Source organism: Mesoplodon bidens, assembly GCF_964165515.1.
Source record: "Mesoplodon bidens genome assembly, chromosome: 7".
NCBI classification, from domain to species: Eukaryota; Metazoa; Chordata; class Mammalia; order Artiodactyla; family Ziphiidae; genus Mesoplodon; species Mesoplodon bidens.
This window is the reverse complement of record NC_138164.1, coordinates 21,131,661-21,154,724: the sequence shown is the minus strand read 5'-3', so window position 1 is coordinate 21,154,724 and position 23,064 is coordinate 21,131,661.

Genomic DNA, 23,064 nt, shown 5'->3' with positions numbered 1-23,064 from the left:
CATGTGAGACACTTTAGACCTAGACCTAGAGTGAAATGTTCACCATCTAGTTTGTGATATAGGTGGAATTGTCATTAATCACAGGGACATAGAATCATCTCCTTCTAGCAGGCTCTCTTTACGGCAATTTCAAGTATAGGTCTCAAAGGGATAGGTTAGAATCATCTAGATATGCTTTGGCTCTGCATATTGCCAGAAGAAAAATATTTTTAGTGATGAGCCAGAGATCACCACAATCAAGCCAGCAGTAGTCAGCTTCCAGGCAGGCTGCATGCTCAGCTATGCCTTGATATAAGTCATGTGCACCAAGGGTCACAAGGGGTGGACCTGGATGGGATTCTTTGAACCTGCACCCCAGACATATGGTCATATGTGGCTATCTCACTTCACAAGAGGGCAGTTATGTCTAATTCTATACTCTTTGCAATCTGACCTTCAGACAAGTGACTTAAACAAAGTGGGTTGTTGGTTTGGGGGAGGGGAATTGTAGTGTAGGTATCAAAATAAACCCTTTCTCTGTGCCACGCAATCCCACGGATAAGGCTAACTCCCCAGGTGTGAGTTGCTGAGTACACCTTTTATCAACAGCTGTTCAGTGGTTCTGCTAAAAAAGGTAATGCTTACAGTTAATGGCTTCCAGAGTTATAATACAGCATACACTTAAGTGAGAACAGGGCACCTGAGAAACTTCAGCAGAGTTTTTCAGGAAGAATACATTGATTTTCAGACCTTTGGAATTTACTACTGACACTCAGAGAAGGTGCCTTCTTTGACAGTCAAGAGCATCATCCAACATGAAGCTGCCTGGCACCTGAGAGGTGAGCTGGTCACCAGGCTGCACCCTTGCCACCCTCACCCCCCACCCCAGACTGCTGCTCTGGAAACAAAGACTCCTTCTTTTCCTCTAGTGTAGTCTGTACTTCCTTTTAGTTCTTTTGCCCTCTGGACTCTGCCTACCTCAGGGACTTTAAACTTGCTTTGTACTCTTTGCTTGAACTCTTTCTTTGCAGATATCCCTATGGCTCACCTACTTTCTCTAGGTGTCTGTCCAATTATCACCTTACTATTAGGTCATATGGAATATCAAACCCAATTTTAAAAAGGCAACCCCCTGAACTGCTTCAGTTTCTGGACTGTCTCATTTTCATGCACATGTGGACCCTACAGCACATCACAATGACTCAGAACTGGAACTTTGTTCTTTTCTCTATTTTTGCCCAGAAAACTTTTGTCTATACAAAAGTTTACTTAAGTTTGGGGGTAGATAGATGGGGTGGTTTGCATTACAGCCCAGCAAACAATTTCAAATGGAATATTAAACATCCCTATTCTTAGGAATATTTGGCCACTCAGCTCTGGGGAAAATTTTTGCGGGTATGTACCACCCCTTTCAATAACCTCACCCCTCTTCATGCTATTGTCACCCCTCTTCCTTCTCTCATCCTCTTTCTGCTCCAAGTCATTTTTCCCTTAGGAACTCAGATTTTTTTAAATCTGAGTTTATCTCTCTCCAGATCCTACTCACAAACCCCAGACCCATCTTTCAGATCTAAGCCTGTTAACATGCACATCTGAATGAAAGCATCTTTCATGTAATAAGAGCCCTCCTGCTCCAACTGCAACTATATATGTTAACAACAATAGAAGGTGGAAGCTGGGAGACATGAGTGGAGGGGGTCAAAGGTGAAAAGAAAAATTGTAGCAAGAGTTTACCTCTGTTATGGTGTGGAAGAAATTCAGTCTTGGGCTACATTGCAGGGTGGTCGGTGGGTCCATTCATCTCTGTTTTTTGTAAATCCAAGAAGTCCTTCTTTTCTTTGTATGAATTCATCATACATTGCCCTGAATACAAATAAGGTGACTCCATCAGAAGACGTTCTGGGACATAAAGATAAGTTGGCAAATGTAAATGTCATCAAAGTAGTAATGTCAGCAGGGCCCTTAGGTGAAGGAGGTAATAGCATAAGACATCCAGACAAGTCAGCCTCAGAGAAGAGCAACATTTATTTGAGTGTTTGCTTACATGCTTTATAGTCTAGAGCTTCAAGGAGTGCTGAGCTAAGTCTCCATACCTGTGTGTCAGAGGCTGTGGGCAGCCGGCAAAGCTCAGCACACAGTAGGTGCTCCATACATCCGACAGGGTGAAGGGAGAGACGAGGACAGGGTAAGTTCAGCTTCACTGGGGTGTTTGGATGATACACAGTCTCCAGTAGCAGAGCACGGAGAAAAAGACAGAGGCGGGAGTGTGGACTTTATTTTCCACAACCCGGGTAGGGGTGGGACCATGCAGGACACTGTGAGGATGGCGGGGACATTAGACACATTTGGCTTTAGCACTTCCTCAAAAAGAAATGTGTATGGACAGACACACGCTGAGTAAATGCATTCTCCATTCTCCTTCAATGGTGCCAAACCAAGGGCATGATGGTATTTGGCTGGGATTGATTTTCCAAAAGCATGATGAACATCATCTATGTGCCTGAATCAGGGTGGGCTAACTAAAGTGTTGATTTTTTTCTTCTGCCTGGAATTTGAACATCTTCATTGGGTAGCACTGCTCACTTTATCCTTCTTAGGTGCTGGCTGAAGCCTGGGCTTCAGAATGAGAGAGAACTTGTATTCACCACTAACTGGCTGGGTGATCTTGAACAAGGTACTGAATCCCTCTGAACCTCTATGTCTTGAGCTGAAAAGTAGAGGGAATGCCACCAAGCTGATAGAATTTATTGCGGTGATAAATTAGAGTATGTTGAAGTACCTAAGCAGAGCTTTGGTCACAGAGGGGGCTCCTGATGAGGGATAGTTCCTCTGGCTGAACAAATAACAAAGAAATTAATTGCTACTTCTCAAGCTTTCAAATTGCTGAAGTAAGCACATGTGCAAAGTGCTACAGACACAAGAGAGCACACCTAACTCTGAGGAGATGGAAGGGCCTCAGGCAGGAGGTGACAAGTGAGTGGGTACTGGTGGGGCAGCAGAGGTGGGGCAAGTGGAAAGAAACAGAAAGCATTTAGGCAGAGGGAGCATCACCCAGAACAGACAGGCAACTCGAAAGTAATTTACAGACTCTGGAAATAAAAGGACGTTTCACATGACTGAGAAAATAGGGGTGGGTGGGTGGTGGCTGGTGAGCCTGGGAAGGAAAGCCGGACATCCTGGAATGTGGGGACAGATTCTGAGCTGGCAGCTGGCACAGTCAGGTCTCTGTTTAGAGGGAAACCTGGCCAATGCAGAGGATGAACTGGAGTTGGGGGAGGCTGGAGACTAGGAGATTTATTATAATTATTTAATTTTGTCACTAGCAGCAATAACAACTACTTTTTATGGTGCATCTGTAATCTGTCAGACAGAACACTTACACAGCTTTTGTGTTTTATCCCTGAACCCAGCTCTATGAGGTAGACACATTTATTCCCAATTACAGTTGAGGAAACTGAGATACAAAGAAGTTAAGGAACTTGCCAGGTCACATGATGAGTAATTTCTGCAGCTGGAATTTGAACCCAGGTGTGTGTCTTACTCCCAGGCCTATGCTATCCTGCTGCTCCTGGTCAACAAACAGATGGAGAAGGGAGTCCTACCTTTGAGACACAGGTCAGTGGTGGGGTCTCTGCTGCCCTTTTCAGAGCTCTGATGACAACTGCCTTCCTGCCTGTTCCTCACACACATTTGTGGCTACAGAGACCTGCCCACCTGGAGTGCCCTTACCACCTCACTTTTTACCCATCCCATAAACACACACACACACACACACACATACCGTATTTTGACCTTCAATGTTACTTTTGTTTAAACTACATCCTAATTCTGCCTCACTTCTTGGATACTATGGTTTTACTGAATCTTCCCTCAGTGTCTGCAGTTTGGACTGCCCCCCCTACCTGCTCCAGCCTAGTAAAGAGCCAGACTCTTGGTCCTCAGCCTCCCTAGTCTGACTATGTTCAGGCTATACCCACTCCAGTCCCAAGATGTGAAACAATTATTGTATATTTAGTTCACCTCAAGTTTAGAGGAAAGGTCACAAAAGTGAGGGTCAAAACATCTTGGTTCAACCCCCAGCTCTGCCAATTCCTGGCAGCGTGCCTTGGGCAGATTCCAGAATTTCCATGAATGTACTAATTAGGATACTTGAGAACAAGCAACAAAAACCTACTCTTGTGTATGTAAAATTCATGGAAAGGACACAAATAGCTCATAGACTCAAGTAGTCAAATGACCTGGCCTTGGGAAGGACAGGAAGAAAGAGCCCTCTAGGGATCTCAGTAGCAGTGACTTATAGTCTCTCCAGGGTTGGCCAATAGGCCCCCCTTTCTGTGGCATGATGGACATCTGGATTATAATCTCCAGGGGATTGCTTGCCTTGGGTCAAGTGACCGTGTTCCTTGATGTCCCTATGACTGACAGCACACTAGAATCACATGGCATGAGGAAGGAACATTTTCCCCAAGGAAAAGCAGAACACTACTGTTAGCATAAGAAGAAAGGGAATCTGGGCAAGCATGAAAAATCATTATTCTCTACTCTGAGACTCAGCTGCCATGTAAAAAGGGATGTGGTGTGATGTGGGAATATTGTGCCTATTCAAAAGATTGCTGTTTTGAGGATCACATCAACTGTGAATAATTCTTCCAACTGCAAGACAATATATAATGTAAAGGTTGATTTTTTTTTCTTATACATTAAAAAACAGAGCTAGGGCTTCCCTGGTGGCGCAGTGGTTGAGAGTCCGCCTGCCGATGCAGGGGACACGGGTTCGTGTCCCGGTCCGGGAAGATCCCACATGCCGCAGAGCAGCTGGGCCCATGAGCCACGGCTGCTGAGCCTGCGCGTCCGGAGCCTGTGCTCTGCAACCGGAGAGTCCACGACAGTGAGAGGCCCGTGTACCGCAAAAAAAAAAAAAAAAAAAAAAAAAAAAAGCAGAGCTAGATTTTAAAGGACTTCTACCTTAAAATATTAAAGGACACTTTACTCCCTTCCCCTCCCTGAAGTCAATTAAAAACTACAAAAAGAATGAAAAACAGAGAACTTGCTATCTTCAGAAAAACTAGGGAAAAAAATCACCTGTAAGTCCCCAAACAAAAATGTTCAAGAAAAATAAAATCTTCCAAGCAGAAACATGTCTTTACCAATAATGTGTAGAATACAGAGTTCTCAAATGGTAGTTGGTACAAAGGTCCATCCAGTGTTTGCTGACACAAATTTTCAATGCCTATGGGTGTGAGAGGGCCCCAGGAGCATCCCTGAATCCATTCTGCATTCCAGGATGGTAGAAGATACAGGGAAGGATGCACTACAGATGTGTCACCTCTTAAAGACACTACTGGAAGAACGGTGGGAAAAGGAGAGAAAACAAACAACAGCAGGTTTGCTCTTGTAGTGATCTGGACAAATCACCACAGAGAACACTTGTTACATAGAGGGCTTCATTATACACCATTCTTATCCTATCTTACCTTAAAGGAACAACACCAAAAGCTGAATAGACGTATTCCTAGACAAAGGAGGCAGCATATGGAGAAAGAAGGAATTGTGAGACAATACACCTGAACTGAAGTTGCCAACCAGCCCATCCCTCTGCCTTTCATGCCTTCCGACACTATTCTCTAGTAACTGACTCTCCCTGATGGATTGGCTTCCTTCAGTGATGAATAATTATCAGAAACAATCCAGCATGAGATCTATACTTAGGTAAAAACCATGAGAGAGAGGGAGAGAGAAGAAGTTGATCAAATAAAAATATACATGAAGGATAAATTTCCTAATATCCCACCAAATGAGAAAAATTCAAACAAGTACTTTTCCATGGGCACCAACTAAATAAATATAGGCTCTTGAAGAAAGAGCTGAAGAAAGAGGCAAAAGACAATAAGAAATTGTGGGACAAGAGAATTAGTTGATAATGAGCAGAAAATGTTCAGAAGAGAGGTTGAAGAAGGAAATAAAACCATCAACAAAATGAAATGAAATTTTAATTATGAGACACCATTTTCACTTATCAGAATGGGAAAGGTTAAAATATCAGATAATACATACTGTTACCAAAGTTATAAGTGGACAGCACACCACATTATTCTAAGTGGGAATGTCAGAGGCCATTTGGCAGTATTAACACTAGAACGTTACAAGCACAAAAATGCTCTTGCAGCAGTTTTTTTAATAGCAAAATTTTGCAAACAACCTAAATGTGCACTAAAAGAAGATTGGTTAAATTTTGATAAACTCAAAAGAATTTTGTAGAGTCGTTAAAAGAACAAGGTGCTTATAAGCAAATATCTCCTAAATTGACAATTAGGTTTAAAAAATGAGTTGCAGAACAGCATGTATAAAATGAATTCATTTGTGTAAAATGAAAAAGGATATATATTATATTCATTTTTATGTTTAAATGTTTGCACATGCATAGAAGTTTCTGGAGAATTACACAAGAAACTGTTGCTAGTGCTCATCTGTGGTGAGTGGGCTGGGAACTGGGATGGAGGGAAGCCTCTTTTCAATGGGTAGACCTTTGCACTTAAAAAAAAAGTACTATATGTAAGTGTCAATTTTTAATTTAATTAACTACTAAAAAATGAAATAAGGAATTGATTTTTATGGAGGGAAACAATGTTTTTACATACATTCCTGTTAGTACATCACACTTGCATCTATTTTGCTCCCCAGAGAGACACAGACACCATGAATGTTCATCTCAATAGACTCATTTGACAGCATTAAGAATTTTGCAAAACACTGACTGGAGAAGGTTGGAGGAGGCCACACAGACAGAAGGAAGGGGTGAGGAAGGTATTTTCCACTTTACCAGGTTATGAAAATTAGCACTTCGATTTTTTTCTTTACAAAATAATTAGGGAAATAAATTCATGTATAGCGTTAAGATTAAATACTTGAGGTTGTCAAAGAGAGGGAGACCAGTTTGAATGTGCTTCCATCCTGAGCCAAATTGTGCCAGGTGGGGGGCTCTGAGAAGCGTAAAACACATTCACTCTCAGAAAGCAATTCTAAGGCTAGTAGGGGAGGCACACAAGTGAACAAATAATTAAAAGGCGATTCTGTAAGTGTTATGATAGCTGAGCTCTGCTCAAAGCACAAAAGCACAAAAGTACAAAAGTAGAAAAGAAGAGTAAGACGCGGAGATCACCTTCCTCCCCACGGATACACCAGAAATACAGCCACACGTGGAACAACTCCTACAGAACACCTACTGAACGCTGGCAGAAGACCCCAGACCTCCCAAAAGGCAAGAAACTCCCCACATACCTGGGTAGGGCAAAGCGGAGAGATCCCCACACAGAGGATCGGTGCCGAGCGGCACTCACCAGCCCGAGAGGCTTGTCTGCTCGCCCGCCGGGGCGCGCAGCGCTGGAAGCTGAGGCTCGGGCTTCGGTCAGAGCGCAGAGAGAGGACTGGGGCTGGCGGCGAGAACTCAGCGTGAAGGGGGCTAATGTGCCACAGCTAGCCGGCAGGGAGTCCGGGAAAACTCTGGAGCTGCCGAAGAGGCAAGAGACTTTTTCTTCCCTCTTGGTTTCCTGGTGCGTGAGGAGAGGGGATTAAGAGCGCTGCTTAAAGGGGCTCCACAGACGGGCGCAAGTCACGACTGAAAGCACGGAGCCCAGTGACGGGCGTGGGACGCTGGGGCTGCTGCTGCTGCCGCCAAGAAGCCTGTGTGCGAGCGCAGGTCACTGCCCACACCGCCCTTCCGGGAGCCTGTGCAGCCCGCCACTGCCGGGGTCCCGGGATCCAGGGGCGGCTTCCCTGGGAGAACGCACGGCGCGCCTCGGGCTGGTGCAACGTCACGCCGACCTCTGCCGCTGCAGGCTCGCCCTGCACTCCGTGCCCCTCCCTCCCGCCCGGCCTGAGTGAGCAAGAGTCCCCGAAGCGGCTGCTCCTTTAACCCTGTCCTGTCTGAGCGAAGAACAGACGCCCTCCGGTGACCTACACGCAGAGGCGGGGCCAAATCCAAAGCTGAGAACCAGGAGCTGTGAGAACAAAGAAGAGAAAGGGAAACCTCTCCCAGCAGCCTCAGAAGCAGCAGATTAAAGCTCCACAATCAACTTGATGTACCCTGCATCTGTGGAATACATGAATAGACAACACATCATCCCAAATTGAGGAGCCAGGAGTCAGTGCTGTGCCTCTGAGGTGGGAGAGCCAACTTCAGGACACTGGTCCACAAGAGACCTCCCAGCTCCACATAATATCAAACGGCAAAAATCTTCCAGAGATCTCCATCTCAACACCAGCACACAGCTTCACTCAACGACCAGCAAGCTACAGTGCTGGACACCCTATGCCAAACAACTAGCAAGACAGGAACACAACGCCACCCATTAGCAGAGAGGCTGCCTAAAATCATAAAAAGTCCGCAGACACCCCAAAACACACCACCAGACGTGGACCTGCCCACCAGAAAGACAAGATCCAGCCTCATCCACCTGAACACAGGCACTAGTCCCCTCCACCAGGAAGCCTACACAACCCACTAAACCAACCTTAGCCACTGGGGACAGACACCAAAAACAACTGGAGCTACGAACCAGCAGCCTGCAAAAAGGAGACCCCAAACACAGTAACATAAGCAAAATGAGAAGACAGAAAAACACACAGCAGGAGAAGGAGCAAGATAAAAACCCACCAGACCTAACAAATGAAGAGGTAATAGGCAGTCTACCTGAAAAAGAATTCAGAATAATGATGGTAAAGATGATCCAAGATTCTATTTCCCAGATCCAAAATCTTGGAAATAGAATAGACAAAATGCAAGAAACAGTTAACAAGGACCTAGAAGAACTAAAGATGAATCAAGCATCAATTAAAAACACAATACATGAAATAAAAAATACTCTAGATGGGATCAATAGCAGAATAACTGAGGCAGAAGAACGGATAAGTGAGGTGGAAGATAAAATAGTGGAAGTAACTGCTGCAGAGCAAAATAAAGAAAAAAGAATGAAAAGAACAGAGGACAGTCTCAGAGACCTCTGGGACAACATTAAACGCACCAACATTCGAATTATAGGGGTTCCAGAAGAAGAAGAGAAAAAGAAAGGGACTGAGAAAATATTTGAAGAGATTATAGTTGAAAACTTCCCTAATATGGGAAAGGAAATAGTTAATCAAGTCCAGGAGGCACAGAGAGTCCCATACAGAATAAATCCAAGGAGAAATACGCTAAGACACATATTAATCAAACTGTCAAAAATTAAACACAAAGAAATCACATTAAAAGCACCAAGGCAAAAACAACAAATAACACACAAGGGAATCCCCATCAGGATAACAGCTGATCTCTCAGCAGAAACTCTACAAGCCAGAAGGGAGTGGCAGGACATAATTAAAGTGATGAAGGAGAAAAACCTGCAACCAAGATTACTCTACCCAGCAAGGATCTCATTCAGATTTGATGGAGAAATTAAAACGTTTACAGACAAGCAAAAGCTGAGAGAGTTCAGCACCACCAAACCAGCTTTACAACAAATGCTAAAGGAACTTCTCTAGGCAAGAAACACAACAGAAGGAAAAGACCTACAATAACGAACCCAAAACAATTAAGAAAATGGGAATAGGAACATACATATTGATAATTACCTTATATGTAAATGGACTAAATGCTCCCACCAAAAGATACAGATTGGCTGAATGGATACAAAAACAAGACCCATATATATGCTGTATACAAGAGACCCACTTCAGACCTAGAGACACATACAGACTGAAAGTAGGGATGGAAAAAGATATTCCATGCAAATGGCAATCAAAAGAAAGCTGGAGTAGCAATTCTCATATCAGACAAAATAGACTTTAAAATAAAGACTACTAGAAGAGACAAAGAAGGACACTACCTAATGATCAAGGGATCAATCCAAGAAGAAGATATAACAATTGTAAATATTTATGCACCCAACATAGGAGCACCTCAATACATAAGGCAAATACTAACAGCCATAAAAGGAGAAATCGACAGTAACACAATCATAGTAGGGGACTTTAACACCCCACTTTCACCAATGGACAGATCTTCCAAAATGAAAATAAATAAGGAAACACAAGCTTTAAATGATACATTAAACAAGATGGACTTAATTGATATTTATAGGACATTCCATCCAAAAACAACAGAATACACGTTCTTCTCAAGTGCTCATGGAACATTCTCCAGGATAGATCTTATCTTGGGTCACAAATCAAGCCTTGGTAAGTTTAAGAAAATTGAAATTGTATCAAGTATCTTTTCCGACCACAATGCTATGAGACTAGATATCAATTACAGGAAAAGAGCTGTAAAAAATACAAACACATGGAGGCTGAACAATACACTACTTAATAACGAAGTGATCACTGAAGAAATCAAAGAGGAAATTAAAAAATACCTAGAAACAAATGACAATGGAGACACGACGACCCAAAACCTATGGGATGCAGCAAAAGCAGTTCTAAGGGGGAAGTTTATAGCAATACAATCCCACCTTAAGAAACAGGAAACATCTCGAATAAACAACCTAACTTTGCACCTAAAGCAATTAGAGAAAGAAGAAGAAAAACATCCCAAAGTTAGCAGAAGGAAAGAAATCATAAAAATCAGATCAGAAATAAATGAAAAAGAAATGAAGGAAACGATAGCAAAGATCAATAAAACTAAAAGCTGGTTCTTTGAGAAGATAAACAAAATTGATAAACCATTAGCCAGACTCATCAAGAAAAAAAGGGAGAAGACTCAAATCAATAGAATTAGAAATGAAAAAGGAGAAGTAACAACTGACACTGCAGAAATACAAAAGATCATGAGAGATTACTATAAGCAACTCTATGCCAATAAAAAGGACAACCTGGAAGAAATGGACAAATTCTTCGAAATGCACAACCTGCCGAGACTGAACCAGGAAGAAATAGAAAATATGAACAGACAAATCACAAGCACTGAAATTGAAACTGTGATAAAAAATCTTCCAACAAACAAAAGCCCAGGACCAGATGGCTTCACAGGCGAATTCTATCAAGCATTTAGAGAAGAGCTAACACCTATCCTTCTGAAACTCTTCCAAAATATAGCAGAGGGAGGAACACTCCCAAACTCATTCTACGAGGCCACCATCACCTTGATACCAAAACCAGGCAAGGATGTCACAAAGAAAGAAAACTATAGGCCAATATCACTGATGAACATAGATGCAAAAATCCTCAACAAAATACTAGCAAACAGAATCCAACAGCACATTAAAAGGATCATACACCATGATCAAGTGGGGTTTATTCCAGGAATGCAAGGATTCTTCAATATATGCAAATAAATCAACGTGATACACCATATTAACAAATTGAAGGAGAAAAACCATATGATCATCTCAATAGATGCAGAGAAAGCTTTCGACAAAATTCAACACCCATTTATGATAAAAACCCTGCAGAAAGTAGGCATAGAGGGAACTTTCCTCAACATAATAAAGGCCATATATGACAAACCCACAGCCAGCATCGTCCTCAATGGTGAAAAACTGAAACCATTTCCACTAAGATCAGGAACAAGACAAGGTTGCCCACTCTCACCACTCTTATTCAACATAGTTTTGGAAGTTTTAGCCACAGCAATCAGAGAAGAAAAGGAAATAAAAGGAATCCAAATTGGAAAAGAAGAAGTAAAGCTGTCACTGTTTGCAGATGACATTATACTATACATAGAGAATCCTAAAGATGCTACCAGAAAACTACTAGAGCTAATCAATGAATTTGGTAAAGTTGCAGGATACAAAATTAATGCACAGAAATCTCTGGCATTCCTATATACTAATGATGAAAAATCTGAAAGTGAAATCAAGGAAACACTCCCATTTACCATTGCAACAAAAAGAATAAAATATCTAGGAATAAACCTACCTAAGGAGACAAAAGACCTGTATGCAGAAAATTATAAGACACTGATGAAAGAAATTAAAGATGATACAAATAGATGGAGAGATGTACCATGTTCTTGGATTGGAAGAATCAACATTGTGAAAATGACTCTACTACCCAAAGCAATCTACAGATTCAATGCAATCCCTATCAAACTACCACTGGCATTTTTCACAAAACTAGAACAAAAAATTTCACAATTTGTATGGAAACACAAAAGACCCCGAATAGCCAAAGCAATCTTGAGAACGAAAAATGGAGCTGGAGGAATCAGGCTCCCTGACTTCAGACTATACTACAAAGCTACAGTAATCAAGACAATATGGTACTGGCACAAAAACAGAAAGATAGATCAATGGAACAGGATAGAAAGCCCAGAGTTAAACGCACGGACCTATGGTCACCTTATCTTTGATAAAGGAGGCAGGAATGTACAGTGGAGAAAGGACAGTCTCTTCAATAAGTGGTGCTGGGAAAACTGGATAGGGACATGTAAAAGTATGAGATTAGATCACTCCCTAACACCATACACAAAAATAAGCTCAAAATGGATTAAAGACCTAAATGTAAGGCCAGATACTATCAAACTCTTAGAGGAAAACATAGGCAGAACACTCTATGACATAAATCACAGCAAGATCCTTTTTGACCCACCTCCTCGAGAAATGGAAATAAAGACAAAAATAAACACATGGGACCTAATGAAACTTCCAAGCTTTTGCACAGCAAAGGAAACCATAAACAAGACCAAAAGACAACCCTCAGAATGGGAGAAAATATTTGCAAATGAAGCAAATGACAAAGGATTAATCTCCAAAATTTATAAGCAGCTCATGCAGCTCAATAACAAAAAAACAAACAACCCAATCCAAAAATGGGCAGAAGACCTAAATAGACATTTCTCCAAAGAAGATATACAGACTGCCAACAAACACATGAAAGGATGCTCAACATCTTTACTCATTAGAGAAATGTAAATCAAAACTACAATGAGATATCATCTCACACCAGTCAGAATGGCCATCATCAAAAAATCTAGAAACAATAAATGCTGGAGAGGGTGTGGATAAAAGGGAACACTCTTGCACTGCTGGTGGGAATGTGAATTGGTACAGCCGCTATGGAGAACAGTATGGAGGTTCCTTAAAAAACTACAAATAGAACTACCATATGACCCAGCAATCCCACTACTAGGCATATACCCTGAGAAAACCATAATTCAAAAAGAGACATGTACCAAAATGTTCATAGCAGCCCTATTTACAATAGCCCGGAGATGGAAACAACCTAAGTGTCCATCATCGGATGAATGGGTAAAGAAGATGTGGCACATATATACAATGGAATATTACTCAGCCATAAAACGAAATGAAATTGAGCTATTTGTAATGAGGTGGATAGACCTAGAGTCTGTCATACAGAGTGAAGTAAGTCAGAAAGAGAAAGACAAATACTATATGCTAACACATATATATGGAATTTAAGAAAAAAAATGTCATGAAGAACATAGGGGTAAGACAGGAATAAAGACACAGACCTACTAGAGAATGGACTTGAGGATATGGGGAGGGGGAAGGGTAAGCTGTGACAAAGTGAAAGAGCGGCATGGCCATATATACACTACCAAACGTAAGGTAGATAGCTAGTGGGAAGCAGCCGCATAGCACAGGGAGATCAGCTCGCTGCTTTGTGACCGCCTGGAGGGGTGGGATAGGGAGGGTGGGAGGGAGACGCAAAAGGGAGGGGATATGGAAACATATGTATATGTATAACTGATTAAATTTGTTATAAAGCAAAAAATAAAAAAAATAAAAATAAATTAAAAAAAAAAGTAGAAAAGGCCTCCTTAGATCACCTTGTGGGGCTGGGACAAGGTATCTTCTCTCAACCACCAATGCTTCCCATCAGAAGCTGAAAGAAGGAGAGAAAGAGGCCCATACGTCATTTGACTGAACAACTCATGATCCCTCTCCATAGAATTTCTTTCCAAGCACAGTATATTCCATAAAAAATATAATAATAATAACCCTTGGTTAGCAAATTTTTTCCGGAGGAGAATCTCCACCGTATCCTTCATAAGAAATTTTAGAATAAGAGTCTTCCTGGGGCTTCCTACAGCTGCGATGAAGGAGCAGCATTTCACAAGGTGGCTCAGCCCCTATGTCCTTCCTGGAAGGGGACATCCATGGTACTGACCCCCTCCTTTGGCCCTGTGGGGAGGGAAGAGGGTGGCTAAATGTCTTGTTCTTCCTCTGGTCTCTCTCTCCAGTTTAAGTGACCTGAGGAGTTGTAAACTTCACTAGGGATGGAGAGGGGAAAGAAAACTGAAGTGTAAGCCTTAGCAGAAGGTGGGGGTGATGAGGGAGAGTAGCTTGAGATAATCAAAACTTGAAAATGCAATCAATATCTGTGAGATTCTTACAGTTAGTAAAGTGCTTCATATGTGTTACCTCCACTGAGTCTCTGAGCATTGCTGTAAGTTATATGCTTATCAGGCCCACCTTATAAATGAGGAAATGAAGGCCTAAGTGGATACCAGACCTCTCTAAAGACTCAGCTAGTAACTAGCTGGGCTGGGATCCAAACCAAGCCCTGCCCTCCAGAGGGACTGTTCTTTGCCCACACTGTGCTGCCAGTCATGTGAGCTGAGGGTCCCGAGAGGAGAGGAGAGGAGAGAGATAGGTGTGGATGAGGAAGTAAGAAATAGGGTGGTGAGGCAGCTTCTCTGCAGCGTTGTCTCAGGACAGGCTCTGAGGAGAGCTGCCAACCCTACATGTCTGAAAAGACAAAACCAGCCAAGAGTGAAAATCCATCCCGCTGAGGAGTTTAAAAAATAATTTCAAGCTGGAAATTACATTTCATCTTTTCATCCCCTGAAGTTCAGAATTCAGCTCCCCACAGTTGCCTTGACTTAAAAATAAGTGATTCCATCATCACAATCCAATACACAGTGAGTCGGAAGTCCTGTGCATCCATGCTGAAAAAGTCCTGCTGACTTGGCACGTCCTGGCAAATAAAACAGGAGACTGCACATCCGTCAGGCATCTGGGCCCATTTTCATCACTCATTATTATTAAAGAAGAAATAGAATTCTGCTCATGTGTAGACAGTGGATAAAACTAATCTCTGCAGTAAGATATCCAGAGACTGAGAAGTTCTTTATCACTAGTTTCCTGGGAAATAGTCTTTTCTAAATCTAAGGGCCAGCAAGACAAAGATAATGACCACTAAGATTTTCTAAGCTCTGTTTCTGCCCAGAAAGCTACAAACCTGATCAGAGAGAGGTAGTCGGTTAAAAGGGAGAGTTGGGTTGGAGTCATTCAGACTGGGTTTAAGCCCTACCTCTCCCCATTCACAAGTGCTATGACCACTGGCAAATTATTTCTCTTCCTGAGCTTTGATATACACTGAGGTTTGATTTAGTCACTTCCTATAGGTCTTACTATAAGGATCAAGCAAAATAGCCTAGGTAATCAATAGCAGCTTGAACTTATGTGTTCAATCAATTACATTTACTTTAATCAAAGTCATAATTCAGTAGGAAACAGAAGACCTTGATTAGGGCAAATAGACCCATTTATCCAAGAGAGATTCTGATCAGAAAGAGCCTAAAACAGAAGCTGGTGAAGGTGAGAAGGAGCAGAAGTGAGGTGGCACCTAGGATCGTTAGCATTCTCCTTCTGTTGCCCCAGAGGTAAGGCCCAATGAGGAGCGAGCAGGGGTGGAGTCAGGGCAGGGGGAGACACGGAGTCCCAGCTGGCCACGTGCCAGCTCCAGCCAGGAACGTTGACAGAGTAAACTGGTCAAGGAGACAGGACGAAGAGGATACCGTTTCTCTGCTGTGCTGCCAGAAACACATCCTAGGATCCTGGCAGGCTGAGGGCCCACAATGACTAGCAGGAGCCTGTTGCCAAGGATGTGAAAACTAGAAGCAAAACAAAGAGGCAGCCTGGGGATAGGTTGCTGGGGTGTGGAGAAAAGCGGTTTTTTTTTTTTTTTTTTTCTGTAGATGTTCCTTTTTTTTTTTTTTAACATCTTCATTGGAGTATAACTGATTTACATTGTTGTGTTAGTTTCTACTGTATAACAAAGTGAATCAGCTATACGTATACTTATATCCTCATATCCCTCTTCCATCTCCCTCCCACCTTCCCTATTCCACCCCTCTAGGTGGTCACAGAGCACCGAGCTGATCTCCCTGTGCCATGTGGCTACTTCCCACTAGCTATCTATTTTACATTTGGTAGTGCTTATATGTCCATGCCACTCTCTCACTTCACCCCAGCTTACCCTTCCACCTCCTCGTGTCCTTAAGTCCATTCTCTACATGTGTCTTTATTCCTGTCCTACCCCTAGGCTCTTCAGAACAATTTTTTTTTTTTTAGATTTCATATATATGCGTTAGCATATGGTATTTGTTTTTCTCTTTCTGACTTACTTCACTCTGTTTGACAGATTCTAGGTCCATCCACCTCATTCATGTACCACAATGTTCATTGCAGCACTATTTATAATAGCCAGAATATGGAAGCAACCTAAGTGTCCATCGATAGATAAATGGATAAAGAAGATGTGACTCAACCATAAAAAGGCTTCTTTTAACGTGATCTGCGAGCCATCCAAGGATACTTATGATGAGCTGTTTCCGTGATCAGGCCAATTAAGCTATCATTGATATTATAAAATACTCATGTAATCAGCCAGGGTTTGGGGTGTGGGAGCAGATGGTGGGGTCCATTCTCGATGTATACTAAGTTAGCTCCCTAGAGAGCTGGACTGTAGCCTGGTCCTTTACAGAAACGGTTTCCCTGAGTCATGATCTAATGTTAATCTCAAGGCTCTTATTAAAAGTGTAATAGCCCCAGGAAGGCTGTTTCTTACACTGTTCATCATGTCATTCAAATTCTTTAAAATTAAAAATTAAAAAAACCCACTTCCATTGGGCAAATTCCTTTCAGATCTGACAGGAACAGTAGAAAGGGCATAGACTTTTTGATTAAGGAGACCTTGATTGGAATCCCGGCTCTTCCATGCACTACTGACACTCTGACAAACGGTGTACCTTTGTTTCCTAAATGGAGATAGTAACACTACCTGGAGGGGTGTGCTATAGGAATTGCAGGTGCTGTTTATTGGATGTTTACAATGTGCAAAGCACTCTGCTAGAGCCTAATAAGCATCTCACTGAATTCTCACAGCAAGCGTGTGAGTGAGTGCAGGATCAACATCTCCCCAGCTCAGAGATAAGGGATTGCAGCCCTGAGGTAGAAGGTAAGTTGCCCAGTATCTCCCAGCAAGTGGAGGCCAAGGTGATGCACTTGACAGCTCTTGGCAGTTATTAAGTGGGTGCTGAGTAAATGTCAGCTGCCTTGTCCTGTTCCCCTTAAAGACCTGAAATATTCCCTTTTTAATGATAGAAAGACTGAATTCTAGTATTTCGTGTTTTTCCCTCTTTCGCTTATAAGCAATTCAATGCAATGCTCAAACACAGTAGCTCTGATTCATGAGTATTTAATCTCCTCCCAATTTGCTCATGGTTTTGAAGTTTCTATTTTAAGAGCTCTATTATAGACATGTTTATTGTAAGCCATTTTACATTCTTTTGGAAACAGATAGATTACAAATCCAGGGTCCTTAGATGAGTAACTAGCTGCAGGATGACAACAGCCCTGATTGTAAAATAAGTTATTTTTTTAATGCAAACATACTAGAATTCCTGAATCCAAATAAGGGCTGCCCCTTTAAAAGGGAAATTTCCAGAAGCTAAAGGCATAATTCAGTGATTAATATTTCAAAACATTAAAATGACTCCTCTTTGGGAATTGCCTTTAATACCTATGGCATAATTTTTACATCTTTAAAATGATGGCAAATTCACATTGGGGGTGGGGAGTTTAATTTTTAGAAACATAACAGTCATTCAGAACTAAAACTCTAGAAAAAGATGAGTGATTAAACTGGGAAAGGTAGACTTTGGTCCAAAGCCAAATGACTATTTAAAATATGTCACAAATAAGCTTTCTCATGGGGTTTATGAATCAGCTATAAAGACTTTGTCAAATCCTAACCAGCAGACAGACACTTCAGAGGAATTTGCCTAGAAAGCCACTGAGAATAAGATGGTCACTTGTGAAGGTGGGGACCACCCTTCTGGCAGGAAGATGATTGGATACGGGAGGGTCCCCATGAGGTAGGCCAGAAGGGCTCACGTGATAGCCATGGGTAGATGGGCTCAGTGTGGCCAGAGGGAATTTGAATTAGGCTTCTTAGACGCAGGGGAGCATGGAGAGGATGATGCTAAAAGTCATCGACCCCTGCTTCCTCGTTTAGTACAGATCAGATTGCTATGGAGAGAAATATCAGGAACTCTCATTTAAAGGGCCAAGTTTGAGTGAAATGTGTGAAAGAGGAAGGAAGTTCAACATTGAGGCAGCAAGTGCAAAGACAGGAGGAAGAATCTTAGGCTAATCTCAGGAGAGTCACTGGCATCTGAGCTAAGTGTTACAGCATCCTCACATATCATGACTCTGAGACACGGGGTTTATCATGCCTAGATCTAGTTAAGCAGTAAATTTTCATTGTGCAAATGACTTTTATGTTCCTGTTTCAATGAACCCTTATAACACTGTGGGGTAGGTAATGTTATGAAACCCATTTGATAGTAAGAAGGATGAGACTTAGATAAATTAGTTAACTAATTCTTCAAAGTCACTCAACTTATTAGTAATTAAGCTGTTAACAGAACCTTGATCTGTGGTCCTTAACTTCTGAATTTAACTAATTTTCTTTTCTCTTTATCAACAAAGACATATGAATTTCTCTTTATCAACAAAGACATATGAATTTGAGCTCCGGCAGCCTTGACACTCAAAGCAAGTCATTTTACCCCTAATCCTGGGTGTGAGCCAAATTCCTGAAAAATGCAAGGAAAGTTTCAAGTGTGTACTCCTCAAGAAAGAGTTTTCTCACTAATTTCTCAAATTGTCCTCAACATAGGTGTGTTATCTGAAACAAAGGTGGTATTTAGGAAGGACCTGAAGTGGATGAAGGAAAGAAAAGGGGAAAGATGAAAGGAAGGAAGAGGAAGTAAGGAGAGAGGTAGGGAAGGAAAGGAAAAAGGAAAGAGGCAGAGAAGGAGAGGGTGTCAGGAGGGAAACCTGCATCCTGTACTACATCCAGGTGGGTCAGTTCATCAGTCCATGTTCCTGGACTTTCTGGCGAGACAAAGAAATAGTAATGTCGGCGCCAGCCTGCTCTCCTGTTTTCAGTCCTTAATGATTTTAATGAAGAACAGTTATAAAAATACATGGTTTGTGTTCGCAAAAACGGCCAAGGAACAGAGAAAAATGAAGACGGGGAGTTGCTTCTACCCAGAGGCATTTTCACCAGTGATTCTTGGCTTACTTTCTCTCTATGAGCTATGCCCACCTCAGGAGATTTCATATGGAGAAAACAGAGATCCAAAAAAAAAAAAAAGACACCCACTAGGCCTTGTGGAGTCTGATTGCCAGTTGTACTTTGTCTCCTGGGGCTGTGTTTACTGAGGAGATGGTGGAAGTCATAATTTTCCTAAGGACAAGCATATCTTCTCTGTAAGTTTTTCTGCCAATCTGTCCCCATGACTGACACTGTCATCTATAGCCAACTAGATCCCAGGAGATACTTTCCATGCTATGGCTTATGTAGGTTTTTGCCTCATATATCATTTTGCAATTATTTATTGATTGTCTTCCATGTGGCAGGCACTGTGCATTATTTCTCATCCCTTCCTGCTCAGCAGCACCATGGAAGAAAGCAAAAGTCTGTGGCTGTGAGCGATGCCTCTCAATGGCCTTTTGCTCATTTAGAACCTTCTGGACTTCTTCCCAGGCACCTGTGGAGGGCAGCAGAATCCTTGAACCCACCCAGAGTAAGCTCTACAATGGTGCCTAATTACTAACACACAAAGTCAAGACTCCTTTACCTGACTTTCAATTCTTGCATCGTTCAGCTGCACCAGCCTAGCCCCTCCCTTGTTGCACAAATGTGCCAAACTCCTCTCAGCCTTCTGTACCTCCCTTTCATGTTAAGGTCACTGCTAGCCCATATGGTGGCTTTGTAAGCATTAGAAACAAGTATTCCCACCTGAAGACTTCCTTCCACCTGATGGACGATTGTTCAGAATATACTAATTCTGTTAGAACAAAAACTCTTGTTTTAGAACATTTAACTCTTATCTTCCAGAACAGTGTCCTAATAATATACAAATTATGCCCTCTACCATGTGGATGTGCCTCTTTAGATCTTGTGTCTTTGTGGATGCATGACAGTGTGCAATAGTACTGTGTGTTGCCTCTCCCTTGAGTGGCCCCATTTCTCAGTCCTTCTATACAATTTCTCTGATTCACATCACAAGTCCCTCACAACTATTTCCCTAATAGCTTATTCATACATTCCACAATTATTACTAGGCACTGGGAATACAAACGTAAACATGATGGGTGAGGTTGCTGCTCTCACAGGGAGAGACTACACGCAAATACTTGTAAACATATTATAGAAAGGGAAAGGGCAATAAAGAAAATAAGAGTGATGAGCTAGCAAGCAATAGGGGGACTTCTTAGGAGGGTTAGGAAAGCTCACTCTGAAGAACTGATACGTGAATGATGAAAAGTCAGTCATGCAAGGATTTGGGGATGAATATTGCGGTTATAAGGAAGAGCAAGGATAAAGGTATGAGACAGGACTGTGTTTGGCATGTTCAGGTGCCAGGAAGGATGACCACTATGGGAAGAGTAGTAAGAGTGGTAGGAAATAAAGTCAAAGAGGTAGGCAGAGCCTAGGGCATATGAGGTTTCATAGCTGTGTTAAGGAGTTTGGATTTTATTCTAGGATTTTAAACAGAATTTAAACAAGTAAGTCATATGATCTGATTTAACTGTTTTAGAAATCCTCCTGTCTGCTCTGTGGAAAATGAATTGTAGGAGATAGAATGGATCAGGAAATCAAGTTGGGTGTGGAACAGTTAGTCTATCTAATGTCTAAGTGTTCCTTCTGATGCTGGCATTCCATGACTCTGACTCACCAATCGTCCCACCATTCATATGGTTCTGTGTTCCTAGCTGCAAATGGCAGGCTCCATTTTTGGCAGACAAGGGATTAATTTTAGATTTTAGGTAATTCCCAGAATTTAAGAAGAGGCTGAAGGAGCAGCCTTGAGACTAATCTTCCAGGAGATCTGCCCCAAACCATACAGCAGGACCAGCTGGGAAGGACACTGAATCTGCTGCTCTGCTGAACTCTAAATAATGTAGCTCAACTAAACTACGGCCTCTGGGAGTGAGGTCACTCTTGTGTCAGGACAGCCACTGGGACATTGCTATCCCTGCTGCCTCCAATCCACCTATAAGAGCCCAGTGGCTAGAAGTGGGTATGGGGCTCCACCAGGAACTAAGCTGGAGCAGGTTGCTTCTTCCCAAGACTTTAGAAGGCCTGGGAGACAGAGGTGGGAAGTCAGCCAGAGCTTGTATAAGAAAGCAGAAGTCCATTTACCATGAAGAGAAAGGCTGGATGCCAAGACCAAAGGAACCAGAAGTATGGGACAAATCTGTGGTCATAACCCTAAGTGGCTGGGCTGAGAAGATGACATCAAGCTGACAGAGGTCTGAGAACCTGAGGGAGAAGAAATAATCTAATATTCATTTGCGTAATGATTAATGATTAATACTTATCTCCCCTATTAGACTACAAGCTCCATAAAGGTAGGCACTGTGCTTTATTCATTTACTCACCATAAAAGAGCCTCAGAATGCAACACTACACTCTTAGTGTTTATTCAGAGTGAATGTAAAAAACAGCCATATAAAGAGAGTTTCTGTGATTTCTTCAGCATATGATTGCTCTTATATTCCTCAGTGTAAGAAGTCACCTGACAAATTCTCTTAAAATTTAGTGTCAGCTGATGTTTTATTCCTTGATCTTAGTGCTGGTTTCACAGGAGTATTTGCTTGTATGAATTTGTTAAGTTGTGTACTTATGATTTGGGCCTATGAGCCAGGAGATCCCATGATGCTAAGGATTCTGTGGTACACAGAGATGCTGTTGGAATCTCTGTCACACCCCAGTGGAGAACCAAAAAACCCTAGAGTTCTGGAGCAGGGCCGTCTTTCTGGGTCAGAGAGCTAGCAGATTCTGCCAAGCCACAGGACCCTAGTATATTTGGAGCTATTCATCATGATCTAGTATTATCAGATCCACTATGTCATAAGGTTGAGTGAACACAGCAGTAATATATCACACAATGGGAATGGTAAAGTCAGGATTGGACCTTGGCAGGTTCAAGGAGCCCAGGTAAGAATCTTGAGCAAGTAGACTCATATTTCCATGTCACCTACCTATGTCCTCATACGGGGTCCCTATGACCAACTGACCAAGGAGGAAAACTATTTGGGCTGATGTGTACATGAATGAGATTATTACTTTGGTGCTAGCCAAAAGGGGACTGACCCTGCATTTAATAACACTCCAGGATGACTCACATGATCAATAGCAAAAGGGAAATCCTATCACTGGGTAGAGTTTCAAGTAGTAAAGTTGCTCATTTAATTCGTGTGGAGGGAAAATTGGCCTGAGGTTGGGATGTACATGGTAAATGACTTCTTTGGTTGATTAGAGTCTGGAAGTAGTGAGATTGAAAGATGAGAGACAAGGAATTCTGGGAAAGAGACTTGTGAATGGACCAATGGGAGTGAGCACAAAGCATGTAGATCTTTGTTGCTGCCTCACATTAATGCCCACCAGAGAGGAGGTACTTAACAACCAGCTGAGAGGAGGTACTTAACAACCAGCTGAACAGGACGCTTGTCCTGTGAATATCAGCCACCCCGGGGCTTGAAAAATGGGCATGTGTGGATGGAGGCTATGCCCAACGACACAGACTCCTTCTTACCAAGGCTGATCTAGCTACTGTCACAACTGACTGCCCAAACTGCCAGCAGCAGAGATGACACTAAACCCTCTACATGGTATCATCCCATGATGAAACCAGTTACTGGAGGCAGGTTGATTATATCACAGCACTTTTACCCTGAAGAGGACAATCAAACATCCTTATGGAACTGATCATACTACGCTGGGTATAGGTTTACACTGTTCCCCTCAATACCTCTGCCAGTACCACACCCAAGGAATTAATAGGAT